This window comes from Cnephaeus nilssonii, assembly GCF_951640355.1.
Source record: "Cnephaeus nilssonii genome assembly, chromosome: 6".
Taxonomy (NCBI): domain Eukaryota; kingdom Metazoa; phylum Chordata; class Mammalia; order Chiroptera; family Vespertilionidae; genus Cnephaeus; species Cnephaeus nilssonii.
This window is the reverse complement of record NC_137077.1, coordinates 853006-873211: the sequence shown is the minus strand read 5'-3', so window position 1 is coordinate 873211 and position 20206 is coordinate 853006. Positions and strand designations below refer to the sequence as shown.

The 20206-nt window shown below is 65.2% G+C and overlaps 1 protein-coding gene across 2 annotated transcripts in view; it reads left to right on the top strand.

Annotated features, from left to right (window-relative positions):
* TBC1D22A (TBC1 domain family member 22A) overlaps positions 1-20206 on the top strand; it is a 127662-nt gene that overhangs the window by 41599 nt on the left and 65857 nt on the right. The window lies entirely within an intron of this gene.

The window sequence follows — 20206 nt, the reverse complement described above, 5'->3', positions numbered from 1 at the left end:
AGGGGTGGCACCAGGCTGGTGCACGTGGGTGCCAAGGGAAGAAGACCTGAGAGGTGTCAGAGGGAGATGGCGGCCCCAGGGTTGGGGACCCGTGGAGTGCGGGGCGCAGGGGCAGCAGGCGGCTGGGTGTTGGCACTGGGTAGGTGGCCCGACCTCCGTGGAGAGGAGGCCCTGGGGCAGGAGAGGTGGGCAGGCCAGGGCAGTGGGTGTGGGACTTGGGGCTGTGGCTCCCTGAGGACAGATGGTGGCAGGGGGGCCACTGCAGCCGCTCGTGGGGCGAGGCACAGGACGGACGGAGCCACCCGAGGTTTCCAGGGAGGCCGGACCTTGGGGTTGAGGGCGCCTGTGCGAGACAGGGTTCCAGGAGTCTCCGTGGAGCCTCTCGTTTGACTTCCAGCAGATTCTCAGAGCGGATTCTCGTGGCCACATTTGTTTTTAAAAAATATGTTTTTATTGATGTCAGAGAGGAAGGGAGAGGGAGAGCGAGACATCCATGATGAGAGAGAATCATGGCTCAGCTGCCTCCTGCACGTCCCTCACTGGGGATCGAGCCCGCAACCAGGACATGTGCTCCGATCGGGAATTGAACGGTGACCTTCTGGTTCATAGGTCAATACCCAACCACTGAGTCATGCCGGCCGGGTTTGGCCACGGTTTTGTTTAAGAGTGAGGGAACCGAGGCTCACAGAGGTCGAGAACGTGCCCCAAGGTCGTGCAGCCATCGAGGCCGAGCCGCGGTGAGCCCAGTGCCGGGACACGGGGCACGTGACTGCTCCTTCTCATGGAGGCCGCTCCCGGGCCTCCGCTCCAGATCCCGTCTAGGAGAGACTGAAATTTTCTTGTAAGCAGTTTTTCAAGAGTGCTCACCCCGTGGCTGATTGGCAAGGTAATGAGGATTCCCGTTAGGGCTCACCCAGCAAGCCCTGGGTCTGAGCCTCCGCAGGGGAGCACGCAGCGGGTTCAGGGTCTGATTTATAGCTGCCTGTGCCCACGGCTCCGGCAGAAGCTATAAATAAAATTAAAATAAATGGAAACAATGCACCTATAAATCGTGTTGCAGGAACCTCCGATTGCCTTTTAGAGGAACCCCCAATAAAATGCTGTCTGGCTATCCATCTGCGGGAGAAGGGCAGTCCATCACCGTGGCAGAGCCAGGAGCGCGGGGACAGGCTGGGGCTGGCTCGTTGGTGTGGCGATCAGCTGACCCGCTGGCCGGCTCTCAGGTGTCCACAGTGGGAAGCCCTGGGTCAGTGCTCCCCGGTGAAGGTTGTCAGGTGGCGGTGGGAGTATCGGGAGGCCAGCCAGTATGGCCGTTGTTCCTTCTCTCTTCCAAGTCCACGCGGATGTGTCCTGGGAGCGGTGGAGGCCCAGCGGGGAGTCTGATTGGGATGCCGTGTCACTGTGGGGAGGGGGGAGGCTGGGCTGGGCGGGGCTGGAGGAGGGTGGGGTCCGGCGGCAGAAGCCACTCTCAGAGCCCTGGCTGTGCTCCAGTGCGTGGTTCTCAGGAAGCTGTAATCTGTGAAAAAGGGTCCTTCCTAGAGATGGGCCGCTCACTTTGCCCACTTACCTTTTAACGAATGTGTTGTTACTGATTTAGGGAGGAAGGGGGCTGAGCGGTGCTTGGGCACCATGGATGGGCAGGGAGCTGGGTGTGTGCAGGGCGCATGCTCGCGAGGATGGACGCGGGCAGAGTGGCGGGGCTGGGTGTGCGTAGCCACGGGCCCAGTTCTTCTTGGGCGTGGGGCCTGGTGGACACTGTGCGTGCCGGGCCACTGGTGGGACATGCACATGGTCCCACCTGCTTCGTGGGGCGACCATGGCCTTGGGGACATCCTTCTCCTCGTCCTGAGCCTGCCATTTGGAGCACGTTCTCACCTCCAAACTGTGCTGGCCGTGCCTGTGAGGGGGTCTGCGGGCGGTGCCTCAGGCGCCTCTGCTGCTCGCCGGCAGGTGTCCCCGCCTCCCGTCCAGTGGTGCCGCTGCGGCCCGGCTGGCGGCGAGCTGTACGTGTGCAGCCAGCACCCGGGCTCCGTGAACAGCCCTGCGCGGAGCGGGGCCGGGAAACGTTGGCGGGCATTTTACAACCGTCATGACAACTACCTCGCAGAGAGCGGCGACAGGGTGCGAGGAGCCAGATGGTGCTCTGTGGCGGCTCACCCGATGCCCGGGACCCAGCGGCTCTGGCTGCCGTGGGAAACTGCCCTGCGTGCTCCCCGTGCCCCGTGGGCACGCTCCTGGGAGGCCCCCTGCTTATCTGTGCACACAGTGTGGCTGCAGCACCTGCTGGGGAGGCCCCGCAGCCTTCGGGAGTGAGTTGCAGCCCGAGGGGTCACTCATTCTCTGGTTGACTGGCCCCTACTGGAGACTTCTGGCAAGTTCTCTGTAGAGGGGCCGTAGCGTGTATTTTCTGTTTGGAGGGTGATGACTGGTAACAGGTTCTCTGGGTGAAGGAGGTCGGCCCCCTTTGTATTAGGGGTGTAAGTGACGTCTCGTTCCCGGACGATTCCGTGAGGAGAGCGCACTGCGGACGGTGCCCGCTGCCGGCCTTAGGAGCCAGCGACCGGGGGGTGCTGTGCTTGTCCGGCCCTGATGGCTGCGGGCCCCGTCGTGTTGGCTGCCATGTGCAGAGTGCGGGCCCGGCCGCCTGGCAGCCGCACTGCGGTGAGCGCGTGTGAGTCTGTGGAGACAGCCGGGCCGCTTTTCCTCGGAGCCACTCGCGGTGCGGGGAGGAGGGGAGTGACGGGGAAGCGCCTGCCGGTCCCGCCTGCCGCGGTCAGTGTCGGTGAGTCCCGTGCCCGCTGCCGAGAGTGGGAAGCTTTGGGGGCATGTGCCTCCCCCCTCCCCTCAGCCCAGCTGTGACAGCAAACTGTGTCCCCATAATGCACCCGCGGTCATCTCCCTCCCAGGCGCCTCCAAGCATTCCCACGCGGCCCGTGCAGCGGCGGCCACGGCGTGCCCCGGAGAACGCGCCTCGGTGCACAGCCGTGGGGTGTCATCAGCGAGGACCAGCCCCGGTAGCCGGGCGGCGGTGGGACCGGGCAGGGCTGGAATGGGCAGTGCGGGGGGACAGTCTGGGAGAGCAGCACAGCCCGGGGGGGGGGGTCCCAGACGGTGGGGGCGCTGAGGGGTCCTGGGGAGGCTGGGCGGGTGCTTCCGCCTGGGTCCCTGGGGCGTCCTACCCAGCCTCAGGCCGACGAGGCGTGGCCCTGGTTGGTGCCGGATGGCCGCCTGAGCGTGGTAGCAGGCTCGTGGCCTCGCGTGACTCCTGCAGGGAGAGCCCTGCTTGTGGGGGGCAGGCTGGCTGCCTCGGAGGCCCAGCGTCCTGGGTGGTGAAGGAAGTGCCGTGTGTCGGTCTCGAATCTCGGTTCCCGGCGCTGCGGCTCTGAGCCTCTGCAGAGCAGCGCAGTGTGCCCGCAGCGCCGCCTTCCTGCCCTCGGGCCCGCGGGTCTGCGGGCAGCTTCCCAGTGTCAGCGGCCGTGTCGTCTTCGGTTGTCGTGGGGAGAAGAGCAGGAGCAGAAGGCTGGGCTGTGGAGGTTTCCGTGGAATCCCTTTAGGAGAAGGGCCCAGCTCCCCTCATCACCAGTTATCACCCTCCAAACAGAGGAGGTGCCATCCTCCCCCATCAGCATGCCGGTGCTGGGCACGGCGGCCCCGGGGCACGCTCCGTCCTCCGCACGGGTTCTGAGTAAGTCTTTTGTTCCATTGAGAAGATTAAGGGCAGTATGTGGCTGAAAAAATTTTAATGAAGCACCTAACAGAGCTATTATTCATTTTTGAAACAAGTTGCTGCGGTTACCATAGCAATGATAAGCCTCCGCTGCACGTTCTGGCTGCGGCGTCGTCGTTTCTGTGCGAGGCTGCTGGGGGAGCTGCGGGTCCACGGGCCTGCCTCTGGAAGGATCTCCAGCTCCGCGGAGTTCAATCATTCAGGAGTTTATGTTGTAGGGACATAAAGCTTATAAGTCTAGTTTATCGCATCTATCATTTAATTGTTCATGCAAGCCAGCTCTTCATGTAGCGATTTACAGTAATCTCAGAGAAATAACAGTTTTGTGTCACAAAGTGAGTAATGCATGCACAGAAAGTGTTGAGCTCCTCAGAGTCCTCACGCTCACGCCTCCGCTCCTCCTGGGAGAGGGATAGCGATGCTCGTGCCCGCGCTGCCGCCTGGGGCTGGCCCTCAGGACGGAAACGCTGTGGCGACGTCGCCGGGGGACCGTGCACCTGGCTGCAGTGACGCTGCAGGCGGCAGCCCGCCCGGGAGCGGGCAGCATGTCGCCGAGGCCGGAGGGCTGGTGCGGGGAGAGCTGTGATGCAGCGGGGCCGAGGCTCCGACTCGCATCAGGGACACGCTTCGCTGTTTGCCGTTGGGCGTTGTGAGGCCCAGCCATGGGCGGCGCCCCCGAGAGCTTGGCGGGCAGAGTGCGCCCAGGGCTCCCTTCCTTCCTGTCCACCGCCCGGCAGCACACGGGGCGCGATCTGGCGTGTGAGCAGGGAGGCTGACACGCGGCGCCGGCGGCGGTTTTCAGGAGGACTCAGCGGGCATGTCGCTCCTCGGCGTTGGTCCCGGGCCTGTGACAGCCTCCGGCCAGGGCTTTGGGCCTGTGAGTCCATGCTCTGCTCACCGTTCAGGTGGGAGGAGGCAGTTCCCCGGGCACGTGCCTGGGGCCAGCGTGTGCGTGTGCGTGTGCGTGTGTGTGTGTGGGGGGGCATCTCCTTGGCCAAGGATGAGGGCTCTCTCCTGGGGAAGCGGACGGAGCTTTCCTGACGGGAGGGCGAGCCCTCACGGCCGCAGGCCTGAAGGCTCTAAGCCAGTTGTTAGGAGAAATTCCAAGCTCAGGCCGGGGCGGAGGCACGGCCAGGCCCGCCCTCCCGGACTCACACGATGGTCGCGTGGCCTGGCTCTTCCGTTCCTTTGCTGAGGCGTTTCAGAGCCGGCCCGGCAGCATGGCCCTCCGCGTCCTGTCCTCCGTGCACAGCCCCAAACCCTGCTGGTTTCAGCACGGAGCTGCTGGGGGCCTCCAGGCAGCGTCTCCCTTCCCAGAGTCGCCCATGGGTCCCCCAGGCGGGCTGGACGCGGGGCCCGCCTTCCTCGGGTCAGGGAGCCAGTGGTCTGGCCGATGGGGCGAAGGCGGTGCGGTCTGGGAACCCATCCGTGGGGAGCCCCCTCGTGTTTGGAGAGCTGGGGGTCGGGTGGCCCCCCTATATCCCTCAGCAGGCATCTGTTCTGTTTCAGGCTCTGGTCTGATGTTTAGGTTTCCATGTGTGAGGCCTGTCGTCGAGGCGTCGCCACCCAGGGGGACGGGGGGAGGGGGGCGGGGGGCAGAGGGACTGGGGGGCCGGCAAGTTCTGAAAGTCAGGGGAGCACCCGCCCTTCTGCTGGGGGTCACGGACGCGCCTCTGGGCTTGGCTGATGTTGTGGCCGTCTCCCCCTTCCTGCCGCGCAGAGGTGGTCGCCCACGGGGACGTCGTGGTGCTAGGCCTGTGCAGTCCTTGCCTTTGTGGAGCCCTCTTCTCCTCACAGCACACCCCCCCCCCCCATGTTTACATGACGTGGCGTGGGCAGGTGTGAGAGGTGCCTCTTTTCTCTTGGTCTTAAATCACGCTGCAAGGTTGCTGATGGCGTCCAGCCTCGTGTCCTCCCAAGCAGGACTTCTGAGACCTCTATCACAAGGTGCATGAGAGGCTACCACGCTGCGGGGAGCCCTGGATCTGCAGAGGGGTGCCCCGCTCATCCCAGGGAGGGGACAGGTTAGAATGAAAGAAGTCTCAGTTCCAAATGGACTTTTATATACAAACATTAAAGCACTAGGGGCCCAGTGCATGAATTCGTGCACCTTGAAAGAAACTGTGGGCTGCGAGGCTGCAGTGGGCACAGGGGTGGGTCTTGGCCCATCCTCCGTGCTCCCGCCTGGACCCTCCCACCGCAACCCCTGGTCCCCTGTCTGCTGGCAGCCCCACTCCCACTGCCGCTGCTCACACACGCTGACGGCGCCGGCCCTGCTCGCATCCACTGATGGTGCGGAGTGATTGGGGCTGACGCCAGCAGCAGGTGTGAGCGGGGCTGGTGCCATCAGCAGGTGCAAGTGGCGGCTGCTGCCCCAATTGCCCCTCAGGAGCAGGGGGAGGTGGAGAAGCCCTCAGGGGCGATCGGGGCCAGCAGCCACTGCTCGCACCTGCTGATGGCGCTGAGTGATCAGGACTGGCACCGGCCGCTGGCAGCAGGTGTGAGTGGCAGCTCCAGCTTTGGCAGCGGGTGCGAGTGGGGCCGTCGCCAGCAGCAGGTGTGAGAGGTGGCTGCCAGCCCTGATCACCCGACAGGATCAGGGGGAGGTGGAGAAGCCCTGAGGGGCGATCGGGGCCAGCAGCTGCCCCTTGCACCCGCTGATGGCACTGAGCGATTGGGGCCGTCGCTGGGTGCCGGCAGCAGGTGCAAGCGGTGACTTCGGCGCCAGCAGCAGGTGTGAGTGCTGGGCGGGACCGTGGCACACGGGAGCAAAGAATTTTCAGTAACCACCAGAGGCTCGCCCCGATGATAGCAACTGGCACCTCGCCTTGGTCTGGTGCCCCCACTCACCTAGTCCACCATCTCGCTGTAGCCGATGCCCATGTTCCGTGCTCTGCCGCCTGCTGCCGACGCCCGCCATGTTCCACGCACGCCCCCTGGTAGTCAGCGCACATCATAGCAACCAGTTGTTTGTTTGTTCTGCCGTTTTGTCCATTTGCATATTAGCCTTTTATTATATAGGATGTGAAGGGCCTGCTGTGCTGTGGCGCCTGGGGAAGTAGGTGGAGAGTGTGTGTGCGCCCTGGCAGGTGGCACCATTGGTTGGCGCATTATCCCGCACACCGAAGGGCTGCAGGTTTGTTCCCGGTCAGGGCACCTACCTGGGTTGTGGTTTGAACCCCTGTCAGTGCACACAGGGGTTCATGTTTCCCTATGTTTCCCTCCCTCCCTCCCTCCCTTCTCTCTAAAATCAATAAAAACATGTCCTCGGGTAAAAATAAACACAGGATGAAAATAAACGCAGTGAGTGGTCGGAGGCTCTGCCGTGAGCCGGGCGGGCCCTGCGCGCTGTCCTGCCTGGACATTCTTCTGGGTGACAGCTGCTCTTGGAAAGAGGAGCCGGGAACGAGTGGGAGAGTGAACTTGACGGTGGGAAGTGTTTGCTTGTTCAGAGCGGCTGTGAACGCTTCATTTGTGTTCCCGCCCCCGAGCCACCCAGCCGCGGAGGCTCAGGAGGCTCAGGAGTGCTCTCTGCGTCTGGAGTGGCTCTCCGGCCGCCTCTGCCCCGCAGTGTGAATCCCTGGGTGGACGGAGGCTCTCCTGGGCCGGAGAGCGGGAGGGGGCTGCTGGGGAAGGCCGTGAGCAGAGAGCTGGCGGGAGGGGTCTGTGCCCACAAACAGGCCTGAGCCTCGCTGCAGGGAGCGTCACGCAGGCCGCGTGTGCCTGTCAGCGCTGCTCCTCAAGGCTCCGATGCGGGCGGTGGGTGCTCAGCCCATGGACGGGGTGTCAGCGCCCAGACCGGCCCCGCCCCGGCACAGAGGCTGTTCGCCCCTGCCTCGGTGACAGGCTTTCGGGCCTGGCTCCAGCTGCACGATGACGCCTGTGCTGGTGCCGTGTGCTACCTGTTTGCTGCAAATCGCCATAAATCCTGTCCCGTCCTGACCGCATTCCGACGTGCTTCTCGGAGAAAGGGCTGCGGGCGGAGCAGCGGGCTTCCTCTGTGTTCCCGGTGTCTCCGCCAGCAGTGGGGCTTCGCCACCCCCTCTAGGCTGCAGACCTTCCCGTGTACTCCTGAGCTCTGACAGCTTTTCGTTATTGGGGGACCTCGTGGGGACCCTTAGCGAGCACCCCAGCCCCCCAGCTGGACAGCTTGCTTACCCTGACCTGGGCGGGCGGGCTGCTCCCGCGCACAGTGGGCTCGGGACGAACTGTGTAATCCCCCCGACACTCTAGGCAGGGGCCGTCTTCTCTCGGGACACAGACATCTGTCTGGCTCTGCCCACCCTGGGTCTCTGTCCACGTGGCAGGTGGTCTCCAGGTGGCACTGCCACTCTGCTGCCCCTTCCGGGCAGCTCCCGGGCCACGGCCTCAAGACCTTTGCCAGCCCGAGCTCTCCCACCGCGGCTGTGATCAGTGTCCTCGGGCATTCCGAGCCGGCGCGTGGGGGCCAGGGCGTCTGTTTCCTCCTACGTGACCCGGGGCGTGGCTCCCGCCTCCTCCCAGGACAGCTGCCACGCCCAGTGCCTTCCCGGGCCTGCTGCTGGCGGGCCACTTCTTCCTTAGCGAACCGCTCAGTCAGGTCCCCGGCCCTGGGCTGGACGGCCCAGACTCAGCCAGGGGACCCTGCCTCATCCCGGCCTGGACGTGCTGTCGGAGGGGCTGGGCCTCGTGGCCCGCGGGCGGCAGTGGCGTGTGGGCCCCCCCGTGGCTGCCTGTGGCGTGCACTGTCGAGTGCCTTGCCCACGGGCAGTATTGTAGGCTTGATGTGTCGGGATTAGGGCTGATGGCAGTGTGTGACTGCGTGTGTGTGAGCGTGTGCGTGGGAAGTTCACACGCATGTGTTGCAGAGTTCTCTCGGGAAGGGATAAAACGGGACCCTGCGTGACCTTACCCATTAAAAACGTACCCATTGCACCCATAGGATGCTGAGCTCAGACAGACGGCCACTCACAAGTGCAGGCGGAGGTGTGGGAAGTTGGACGCTCATGCCCTGCTGGTGGGGCGTCACACGGTGCAGCCGCGTGCACAGCCTGACTTAGGGCCCGAGTTGGAGCCTCAGCATTTAACTCAGGGCCCCTGCTAGGTGCGTGCCCAGGGGACTTGAACACATGTCCACGTGAAACACGCACGAGGGTGTTCAGAGCCGCGCTCGTCACGTCGCCCAGGTGCCCACAGGGGGCAAGTGGACAGAATGAGGTCTCTGCAGGCTGTGGGCTGGGATCAGCCGTAACACTGATGAAGCACGCGCCTGCCACGCACGGCGGCCCTTGCAAACGCTGTTCAGTGTAAGGAGCCCACACGCCAGGCCACACAGCGAGGGAGCCCATTGGTTCAAGTCCAGAGCAGGGAGCCCGAGGAGACCACAGTGGCCAGGGCGCCAGGGCTGGGCGGGAGAGGGCCTCGGGGGGCAGGGCCGAGAGCTTTGGGGTTTAGGTGGAGAGGGCCGCACACTCTGAGTAGACTGACTGTGTTCAGTGTACCTGTTGGCGTTGGCTGTGGGCTCTGCCGCGCGGGAGCCGAAGAGTCGGGTCAGGTCAGGTCAGCAGGAAGCAGCGCCTGCTGCGCAGGTGACACTTGCTCCACGTTCCCCCCTGAGGTCACAGTGCAGGTCCCAGCTCCTCGCTGCCTCGGGTCTGCAGAGACCTCCCAGGGTGGAGGCTGCTGGGGCGGCAGCAGGGTCCGGGGTTTAGGGCGGCGCCGCCCCGGGCTGTTGGGAATCCGCTGTGTTCCTGCTTGGCCTTCCGCTGTGTTCCTGCTTGCCGGTCCGTCCCGGCTGTCCTGGCCGATGAGGAAACGGTGGGCAGTCTCCCCAGCGCCCTCTGCCCGCGCGGGACTCAGCGCGCTGGCTAGAACTGCACGGCTCATCTGCAGGGGGAAGAGACGCCCCTGGGGAGGGTTAGGGACGGATTCAGAGGCACTTGGGGCGCAGCCGCTGTTGCCGGCGCTGACCAGGCAGCGCCCTCTGCGTCCCGCTGCCCTCGGTGTCCAGTGGAGGACATGGCGGCCCTGAGGGCTCGGACGCAAGCTGGGGAGGCTGGGCAGAGCCCACGCTCTGTCGGTTCTTTCTCAGGCCACGTGGGAATGGCGGGCCTGGCGTGGCTGACCCGGTGCGGCTGCTGCTGGCTTGTGCTGCTCCGATGCCGAGAGGAAGGCGGGAAAGGCACCTGGAGGTCCGCGCAGTCCTCCTGGCGTCCCAGCAGCCAGAGCCACCCCGCAGGCCCTCCCCCGGGCCTCCGCTGCCTGTGCTCCGCCCTCTGCTCCGCCCACACGGTTCCCATGCCCACGCTCCACGGGGTCTCCTGTGGCGCAGAAGCTGGGAGGTGCTGGATGGCTGTCAGGGCGGGGCCCTTCCTGACGCCGATCCGAACCTGGTGGTGTGAGGGCCCGCGGTCTCAGGTGCGGCCTCGCCATGCTGGGGGAGGTGTGGGGGCTCGTCCTGGCCCTGCTGCCCAGGCCTCGCGTGTGCCCGGCCGCCTCCTGCAGCGCCAGTGTCCGGCAGGGCCCTCCCGGCGGGCTCCCGCCCAGTCTCTGCTCGCCGGCCTCTGCTCTCCTCGCGCTCTGTCCCTGGGCCTTCCCTCGGCCTCACCGCAGGCTCCTGGGCGCCCGCTCTGCCCTCTCCGTGCTCCGGCCCGGAGGTCCTGGGCCAGTGCTGCTGCCTCTGCCGACGCGAGCTCCGTCCCGTGTCCCCCGGGAGGAGCCTGGTTCTGGGCCCAGAGGCCCCGGGCTCCCCTGATGCAAGACTGTCCACTGCCAGGCCTCGGGGCCTGTGCTGCTCCTCAGGGACCCCGCGCCTCGGCAGCCCTGCCCGCTGTGGGCAGCACTCGGCCTAGGGACAAGAGCTCATCGGGCAGAGGTGTGGCGCGAGCTGGGGTTCGAGAGGGCTGTGTGCCCTGGGTGGTGTCAGACCCCTGTCCCTCCTCCTGCACCTGGCTCTGTGCCCGTGGTTGGTGCCTTTCCGCTCCATCTGTGCCTGCCCTGCCCGGTCACACTGCTGACCTGCTCCTGGTGGCAGGGATGCCACAGGCCTGCTACTGCCTGCCCGTCTGTGCCCCCCAAGACCACAGGCTGAAACCTCATCGCCGGCGTTATGGTGCCGGGGGGCAGGTGCTTTGGGGGCTGACCAGGTTCCGAGAGGGGAGCCCTCCCTGACGTGAGCTCACAGGACAGAGATGACTGTCTGGACCAGGAGGCGGGCCTGCACCAGGGACTCCGCCTGCCGGTGCCCTGACCTTGGACGTGCAGCCTGCACACTCGGAGAAGGAACTTCGGTGTGAGCCCGTCTCTGCCGTGTGCTGTGGCAGCCGAGCAGGCGGACACGGCCCCACGGAGCTTGGAGCAGGACCCCAGGGACCGAGAGCCAGCGAGGGCTGCACCCCTCCTGTGGGATGCGCTCATCGCCTCGGCCCTGAGCCTTTGAACGTGCCCTCATGTCCACGGGGTCTGCGGGCCCTGGTCGGTGATGGGGCCGGCGTGTCCCCGGCGCTGGCCTCCACCGGCGTCTCTTCCGGCTGCAGTGCCCGTGTGCTGCACCTCACGGGCGGTTTGGGGTTCACGTGCCTCTGCTTTGAGGGGTGGTTTGACACAGAAGTGTTCTGGAAGGCCCTCGCCTGCATCTGGGGTTTGCTCCCGCCTTTCTGAAGCTGCCCTTGGGGAGGCGCTGCTGGCAGCTGGCGGGAGCCGAGCAGGCGATCAGTTCCTGGCTGTGCCTCACGGCGGGAGCGGGAGCCCAGGGGCCGTGTCCGCAGGTGCTCGCCGAGCACCCACCATGGACGGGGCTTGTTCTCCGGGCCCCGAGGTCCCCGGGAGCGGATAGTCCGCTCAGGCTGTGGGCCCGCGCTGGCCCTCTGCGGGAATCCAGCTTTGCTGGGGTTCCTGTGCCCCCGCCATCTCCGAATATTCCCGAGGAGTCCCCCTCTGCACCCTCACCCCCTGTGTGCTTCGCAGCCTCCCTTCCTCCCTTCATGGAGTCCTCCCAGCCTCGCCCTCCTCGGCTCCAGCCCCACCCCCGGCGTCTGGAGATGCCGCTGAGTCCTTGGACCTGCACCGGAACCGCGCGCGCGGGAGGGAGAGCCCGGGCTTGGTCAGAGCCGGCGCTGTCTCATCCCTCACCTGGAAAGGGGGTGAGGATGCCTCTCGGGCGGGAAACTCCCCTGGAGATAAATGCCCGCACAGGCCTGGGCCTGGCGCCCGTGGTGCCACAAATACGGCTTCTGGTCCCTCATTCACCTCCTCCTCCTCCACTGATCAGCTGCCCTCCGCTTGCGCAGTCCTCCGCGCGGCTCTCTGCCCGGAGTGCCGTCTGGGGCCTGCCAGGTCTGTAGCGCTGGGTCTGCCTGGTCATTGCTGAAGCCGTCGTCCCCGCTCTCCCGTGTCCCCCCTCTGATGGGCCTGCCCAGGTCAGCCTCGATCCTCTGCCGTCCATGGAAGTGGCTCTGACTAGTCCCCGCCTCCCTCGTGCGCTAACGCGTGGACTGGCAGGAGGAACCGGGGGAGACGCGGCTCTCACCCACCTGATCAGCTGCCCGTGGCTTCCAGGCAGAGGTCAGACTCGGCATGTCAGGGCCTTCGTCAGGGGCTCCTAACGACTCGTCCACCCTCCGTGCCATCAGACACAGGCCCCGCCCGGGCTGAGGGACGCCGACCGTACTGAGACACGCCCTGCAGTGGAAGACACGCGCGGGCCGACAGCAGGACACCGTGCTGCCCCCGTTAGAACGCACGCCACCGCGTTCCCGCTTCCTCCTCCCCGCCATCCCCTTTGGTCTCGGACCCAGGACGCTGCTCGCCCTGTGCTACCCCAGCACCTGCGACGGCGCCCTGGCACAGGCTGGTCACGGGCCTGCGTGCAGGAGGCGCTGGTTCCCTCGTCGCCCTGGGTGATGATTAGTCACGTTCCCTGTGTCTGCTGTAGGGTCAGCCTACCTGCTCGTAAGGAGACTGGGCTCACGTGTCCACGTGACCTGCTGTGGCAGCGCCGTGGACCTCCCTGGGCCCGGCTTTCCAGCGCATCACTTCCCAGGTGCAGGCTTCCGTGTGATTACCTTCCCTCACCTTGTCTGTGCAGCCGTGCTGCGGGGGAGGGGCACAGCCCCTGTGCGTGGGGCCCTGTCGGGGTGCAGACGGACCTGACACCAGGCACAACGTGTGCACCCAGAGGAGGAGGGGTGAGCGCCTTGGGGCGGTGAAGTGGCGGGGGTGGGGGGGCAGGCGGGGCCCGAGTCAGTCGTGATTGGCGGTGGACTGTGAGCGGACGCCCAGGTGGAGTGGAGGCTCGGGCACGGGAGCCAGCCTGACGGCCGTGCGGAGTGGGCCCGGGGCTCACGGCCAGTCCTTGACCGTCCGCCCTTTCTCCGGGCCTCCTTTGTATGCTCACCGTGACCTCCGTGGGGCTGGGCACTCTGGCTCTGCCTTGTGCTTCCCTCGCAGCTCACCCCGCGCTCACTGCTCCTCGCCCACGAGGCTCTTCCGGCTTCCCGTCTGCGGTTCCTTAGCCACGGGCGCCGTCCAGGGGGCCCGCACGCTCCCTGTGCCAGAGGGCGCCCCTTGGAGAGCTGGGAGACGGCGCCTCCCTTCCTCCTTCCAGGGGCTCCTCCGGGTGACGGGTGCGGGCGGCGTGAGCAGGGGGGAGCGAGCCGAAGCCTCGTGTGCACTCGGGTCCTCTCCTGGGCGCTGAGTCCTGGTGACAGGGAAGCCTCGCGGCGTCAGGGCTGCCCTTGCTGACCGTCCCGTCGCTGGCTTGGTTAGGAGACGGAGTGGCCGGCTGCAGGCACTTCACCGCACGCGCGGCCGTGCGCACTCTACCGCGGACGCAGGCTGCGGCCTGTCCTCAGGCCGGCTAACCGCCGGGCAGTAAAGCCCCTCGAGCTTCTGAAGCTAAAGGACTCGGTTTGTAGCGTGCGGCAGCCGCGCCTGCTCTCTGCTAAGTGCGTGGTCAGCGCTGGAGCGGCGGGATTGAGCGAGCGCGGAATGGGACTGGGAAGGACCGTCGGTGACTCGCGCTCGGCTGGTGGCTGCGCAGGACGGCGCGTTGGTGCGCTTTGCTTTCCTGGCTGCACACGTTGAACCAGTTTCCCCTTAGACATTTGGGTGTTGCTTGGCTTCCTGTTGGTAAACAACGGGCATAACTAACTTAGTTCCTCATCGTTAGACGTTCAGGCTGTCCCTCTTCTAAGTGTGTGAACAACGCTGTGGGGACGTCTTTGTGTGTAAACATCGTGTGTGGACGGCTCCTTTGAGGGTGTGAGCGCTTCTCACTGAGGCTTGGATAGGAGCGGGAGGCGGCTCCCAGACTCGAGTCGCAGAATTGCCCTCAGCCTGCCTGCGTGGTGGAGGCTGGCGCATTGCCTGCGTTCCCATGGCCGCAGGGCCACCCTGGCGGGTGCGTGGGCATCACCAGGGCATGGCCTCCTCGGAGCAGGTGCGGCGTGCCGTCCGTCAATCCACAGCCTCCCCAGGAGAAACCAAGGCCCCCCCCCCCCCCCCGCCCCAGCAGGCCTGGGCCAGGCCTGTGTCCGTCTCGTGAAGGCGGGGTCCCGGGGCTCTCCTCCCTCTCCGCCTCCTGCCACCGTGGGGGTGCGGGCCCTCAGGTTCCAGGCTGCCCCTCCCCGTGCGGAGCCATCCACGGTCCTCAGTCCTGATCTAATACCGTGCGCCCCATCCGTGCTCCCCACAACCGGGGCCCCTGGCCCAGACCCACTCTCTGGGGCAGCTGGGCTGGAGGTGGTCTTTAGAAATGCCTTGTCCCGGGCGCTGCTGTCTTCATGGAGACAGAATTCACACTCCAGTGTCCAGCTCCGTGGCTCTGAGCGAGTGTAGATTGTGTAATCGTCACTCCCTGAATTTTAGATCCCCGAACCCTGGGCCCATGAGCAGCCACCCCCGGCCCGGCCCCAGGCAGCGCACACCTACTCTCTGCCCCGCACACCGGCCTCTCTGGACATCGCGCGTCCCCGGCATCGCACCACACGCGCCGCCTGCGCCTGGCCGCTCACCTAGCGCCACGTTGTCGAGGTTCATCGTGTCGTAGCGTGCGTCCTCCAGTCCTTGACTTTTTGTCTGAATAACATCCCGTCGTTCGGGTAGGCCGCGTTCTACTCATCCGCTTGCCGGCTGTGGGCCCTGGAGCGCTGCCTCCCGCCTCCTGGCCGCATACGAAGGCCGCGAGCTCCGTGCAGGCCTCGGCGCGGCTTCCCTTCCTCTCGGGCAGCCCGGGGCGGGATTGCTGGGTCACGGTAACTCCGTGGCTGCTGTGTGAGGACCTGCCCGCTGTGTATGTCCCTCCCCTCGAGCCCCGGGTGAGGGAGGGCCCAGTGTTTCCCCTTCCTGGGGGCGGCCTCGGAGTGGGTGCGCAGTGGCATCTCGTGCCTGGGTTTCCCTGCTGGTGATGAACTTGAGCGTCTCTTCAGCGACTGGCTGTTTGTGTGTCTGCTTTGAAGACATGTCTGTCAAGATCCTTGGGCCCGTTTTTAATTGAGTTTCTGTCTTTCTCTCAGGGATACCTCAGGTTCCTGACACTTCACGCGGTCTGCTGTGTTCTCGGTGGCGCCACGGGGCCAGGCTGGAGGGAGGGGACAGCAGGGACGCCGGCTGCGGGCCGGCCTGGTGGCCGTGTCCTGTGCATCCCAGGTCTCGGCAGCGGGCTGAGGCCGGGCAAGCGCATCCCGTCTTCTTCCGGCCTTGAGCGTGCAGACGCTCCCCTCCTGGTTGGCGGTGGGAGGTGGGTGGGCCTCAAGGCTGGCCTGGGCCAGGAGGGCTTCTCGGAAGAGGTGGCCTGGGACTTTCCACAGAGGAGGCTGTGGAGCAGCAGGACACCCCCCCCCCCCCCCCCCCGCAGAGAGGGCGTGCTTTTTCTGGCCTTGCTGACGAAGCAGCTAATACCTTAATAGGATGTGTCCCCCACTCTGAGGGCACGTGTATGCCACTGCAGTAGGTTCCAGAGAAAGAGAAAGGGAAAGGAGCGAAGAAAACGGATTCCCCTGCGGTCCCAGCAGGTCCCGTGTTAAACCAGCAAAACCAGACAAGCCGCAGGGCGAGAGGGAAGGGAGGTGACCGGCGTGGTTTGGGTCGGTCCCGGCACTGCTCTGCTTCGGGCAGCAGCTTCCTGTGGGGAGGGAACGCTTCCCGGGGATCCTTCTAGAACTTCTCGAGGGAGGACCTGCTCTGCCCGCGGCCTCCAGGCCTCCGCGAGCTCAGGGCGTGTCGTGCGGGGCGTGAGGGGCCGTGGGCGCTGCTCACCGAGGGGCTGCCGGGCGCATCCTCCTTCCTTTCGGGGGGGCCCTGTGCCAAGCTCTGCTGAAGGGACGTTTGAGAGCCCACAACACACACTTCCTTTTAGACACGTGTTTGATCTCAGGTGAACGACCTAGCAGTCCGTCACAGCCGTTTCCAGGATAAGATGCCCGTCTTCATGGTTCTGACCATTTCTCCTCCGGGCTGTAAACTGCGGAGGCAGCGCCCTGCCTGCGGCTTCTCGCCGGCTCGCGGGTTTCCTGTCTGAGCGACTGAGGGGGCGGCTGCAGGCCCCTCCCCGTCCGCGTCCTCGCAGAACGCAGGGTTGTGGGGGCCAGTGTCCCGCGGCCTTTCCTGGGGGGCTGGTCCTCGGCCGCTCCCTGCTGGGGGGCCTGTGGTCAGGAGAAGGTGGGAGGGACTGCGCCCCCACCCCCAGACCTTCCTGCTGTGCCTCCCGCCCCTGCTTCCTGTCCAGAGCCCCGTCGCTCACTGCGCCCTGAGTCAGGCATTGCTGTCACTCAGGAGCCGCCAGCCCCTGCCTGGTCTTCCCGGCCTTTCTCCCCAGCCTCCGGGCTGGGCTCAGAGCCCTCGGGACGGCCTGCCGTCTGCTGTCCTTGGTGCCCTCACCCCTTCCAGTGTCCCTGCTGCAGCCTCTGCCTCTCTCACCCCCGCCCTGCTCCCCTCTTCACCTCGTCCTGCTCCCCTCTCACCCGCCCTGCTCCCCTCACCCCGCCCTGCTCCCCTCACCCCGCCCTGCTCCCCTCACCCCGCCCTGCTCCCCTCTCATCCGCCCTGCTCCCCTCACCCCGCCCTGCTCCCGTCTCATCCGCCCTGCTCCCCTCACCCCTGCCCTGCTCCCCTCACCCCGCCCTGCTCCCCTCACCCCGTCCTGCTCCCCTCACCCCGCCCTGCTCCCCTCACCCCCGCCCTGCACCCCCTTCCCACTGAGCACTGCCCACAGGGCAGCCATCTTCACCCTCGATCACTGCCGGGCACACAGCTCCTTATTAACGTTCTGGGGCCGCTGAAACAGATGTGGTATTTTTTGCCGACCTGACAAACCAAATAGCATAATTTTGGTTCATTCACACCGGACGGCTCTTGCTGTGTTGGCTTCATTTCTTTATTTGACCATCTCAGGGCGAGAGGCCAGTGCCCCGACTAAACGGTCAGGCGTGGCATGTTCTAGACCTGGGCTCGCTGGCGGGAGGCTGGCTGGCGGGGAGGCTGGCTGGCGGGGAGGCTGGCTGGCGGGAGGCTGGCTGGCGGGGAGGCTGGCTGGCGGGGAGGCTGGCTGGCGGGAGGCTGCCGGGAGCACGCCTGTCGGTCCCGCAGTTCGGACGCCTCCGCAGCACGCGCCCTGCTGCGCGGGAAGAGCCTCCGCTCCCAGGCCGTCCGCTCAGCGTGGGCGGCGCAGCTTCGCTCCGTGAGTTCCAGCCGCTCGGGCGCTCAGAGCTCCGGAACCAGGGCGGTGGCGGGCGCTCGGGGCCTTGCTGGCCCGTCCTCCTGGAGCCTGAGACGGGCCCGTCCAGGCACGCAGACTGTGGTCGGCCGTGCTGGGCCTCGGACCCCGCAGCGCCTGCTCCTCTGCCGTGTGCGGCCCTCTGCCCCCTCGGCCACGTGTGCCTGCCGGGCCGTTTCCCGGTGGGACCGAACTGGCGCGCAGCCGTCACAGTACGGAGCACAGGAATTGTGGTCCTGGCATGGTTTTCATGAGAATAGTTCAAAACGTTACTTTTCAGGACGCAAACCCACTGTTGTAGAAGGAAGACGTGTCGTTCCTCGCTTATTTTCAGCGTGTCCGAACTTCCTCACGCCTCAGCTCGCTCTCTGGGCAGACGGGGCTTTGCAGCCTGATTCCGGGGAGACAGGGCAGGAGGCTGACGGAAAGCCAGACACAGCGCTCAGCAGACTCGGGCAGCTGTAATACAGGCTGGGAAAGGCCGTGCAAACATCCATCACGAGAAAACTCATTTGCTTATAATAATGTCAGAGAAGGTAAACATCAAGACAAAGGGTTTTATTAGAGACCGAGGGATGTTTCATAATGATAAAAGGTTCAACTCATTAAGTAGATAACATCTTTCCGAATGTGTGTGCACCTAATAATCCAGGTGCACAATGCGTGAAGCCAACATCGACGGGGAGAGAGAGGGATGGACACATTCCCCATCAGAGGCCGACATGTACCTGCCTCCCCGAGTGATGGATCGACGTGCGCACTTGGGAATCGGTGAGATGAGAGAGAGGCGAGCTGCCCCGCCAGCCCCCGGGACCCGCCGAGCGAGAAGGCACACGCGCCGCTGGGGGATGCCGTCCCGCCACCGGGCACACAGTGAGCACCACAGCACTGAGGGCCCCAGGTCGTCTCCCCAAAGGCTTCCTTCCGTTAGCGCTCAGGCCGACGGCGAGATTCCAGGAGACCCTCCGGTATCTGGACCTTTGTCAACACGCTTCTGGCTTCTGTAATGACTCACGGTTCACAGAGCCACAGGGAACACTTGAGAGCACTTTGAATGGAGTGATGACCGCACGTGTCAGAACGTGTCTGCTGCAGCTGAAACACGCGTGGAGGGACGTCTGCATGAGAAGAGGATCGAGGCTTCTGATCCGTCATCAAAGCCACCACCTCAAGAAGCAGGACAAGAGGAGGAACTCAGCAAACCAAGTGGAAGGAGGGAAGGGAGAGGATGGGCGTGAATCAGTCAACTGGAAAGTGGAGGATGAAGGCGACTCAGCAAAGCCTCAAGTTGTTCCTGGGAAGATCAATAAAACTTGTAGTCAGCCTTATTAAAAAAAAAAAAAAAAAAGTCAAGCGACCAGTATCAGGCGTGGGTGAGGAGACAGCACCACAGACCCACAGACGTGAAGCTAACAAGGGGATCTACAAATCTGCGCCAAAGGACTCGGGAACACACGCAACGGACATGCTCCGGGCAAGACAGGGCCTCCGGTAGAAGGGACACAAGAAACAAAGCTTTACCACCCGTCAGTTTGAAAGGTCGTGGCATCAACACCTTACAGGGCGAGCGTCAGGGCAGATGGCGTCACCCGTGAGCTGTGAACGTTGAAAGCAGGAGCGACGCCAGGCCCCCAGAGGCCTTCTGAGGAGGGGGGGCCAGACCTCTCCTCGCCGGTTACTCAGGCCACAGAGCCCGATACCAGGCCTCCCAGAGAAGGAATATAGACACGCAGTCCGTGTAGTGGGCCTGGCCGTGCCCCCGGGGGGGTGGGGGTTGGGCTCTGGGCCTGGCCGTGCCCCCTCCCTCCGCGGCCTGTGCGCCCAGGGACGTGCTCTGAAGTAGCGCTCGCTCAGCCGGCCTGGGGTTCCCTGCCGCTGTAAGTCTAAGTAGAACCCGTCACTTCTCTGTGGGCTGGTGTCCATTTCTCGTTAAGCTTACGCCTGGAACCTCTTCATTTTATTTGACTGTGTTTGCTGGTGGTTCTTGGGTCTGGCCGTCGTGCTGAGCTCGGAGCCCGGTCCCCTGTCTCCTGGTGCTGCTGGCCTCTCCCTCGGCTTCCCCCTGAGGAGGGTCTGGTTCCTGGGGGAGCAGGTCCCTCACCTCCGACCCAGCACCTCAGAGGTTTCCCAGCCGCGAGGAGGCCTCTCAGGCGCCCAGCAACGTGCTCTCTTCTCTGACTGCCTCCTTCCAGGGGTACTGGGAGGTGTGCACCCCGAGTTCTGGTGGACAGGTGGACGGGCGAGTGGCCTCGGGCGGAGTGCAGCTGACCTCTGTGAGGTGGCTTTCCCCAGCGGCCCAGGCCAGCACGCAGGAGAGCCACGCTCTCCGGGGTGACCCCACGCGTGTGCCCTTCCTGGAACATCTGCTTCTGCCTTGGTCGCTTGGTCTGTCCTGGACCCTGGTCCGTATCCACACGTGAGCTGGTCTGTGGTACAAAACCCCCTTCCGTACCGGCGGGCCATAGAGCGGACAGACCTGGGAGAGGGCCCCCTAGCCCCGGGCCACCTGGCCGGCCGCTGCCTCGTCTCCCGCAGGGGCTCGCCCGATGAACCAGCTGCCTGTGACAGCTCCCTGGCGCCGCCGCTGTGGTCAGACGCCCCTCTTACCGACGGCGGGTCCCCAGTCTGTGGTCTCGTCCCTGAGGAGCCGGCTGCAGCGACCTGGGACCTGGTGTCTGGGCTCCCTTCCCCGGCGGCGTCGGAACGGCCACCTCCCCAGGGCCGGCCTGCGAGCTCCGTGGTGCCCTCAGGGGACGGGAGCACCGGGTCTTTGGAGACGGCTGTGACGG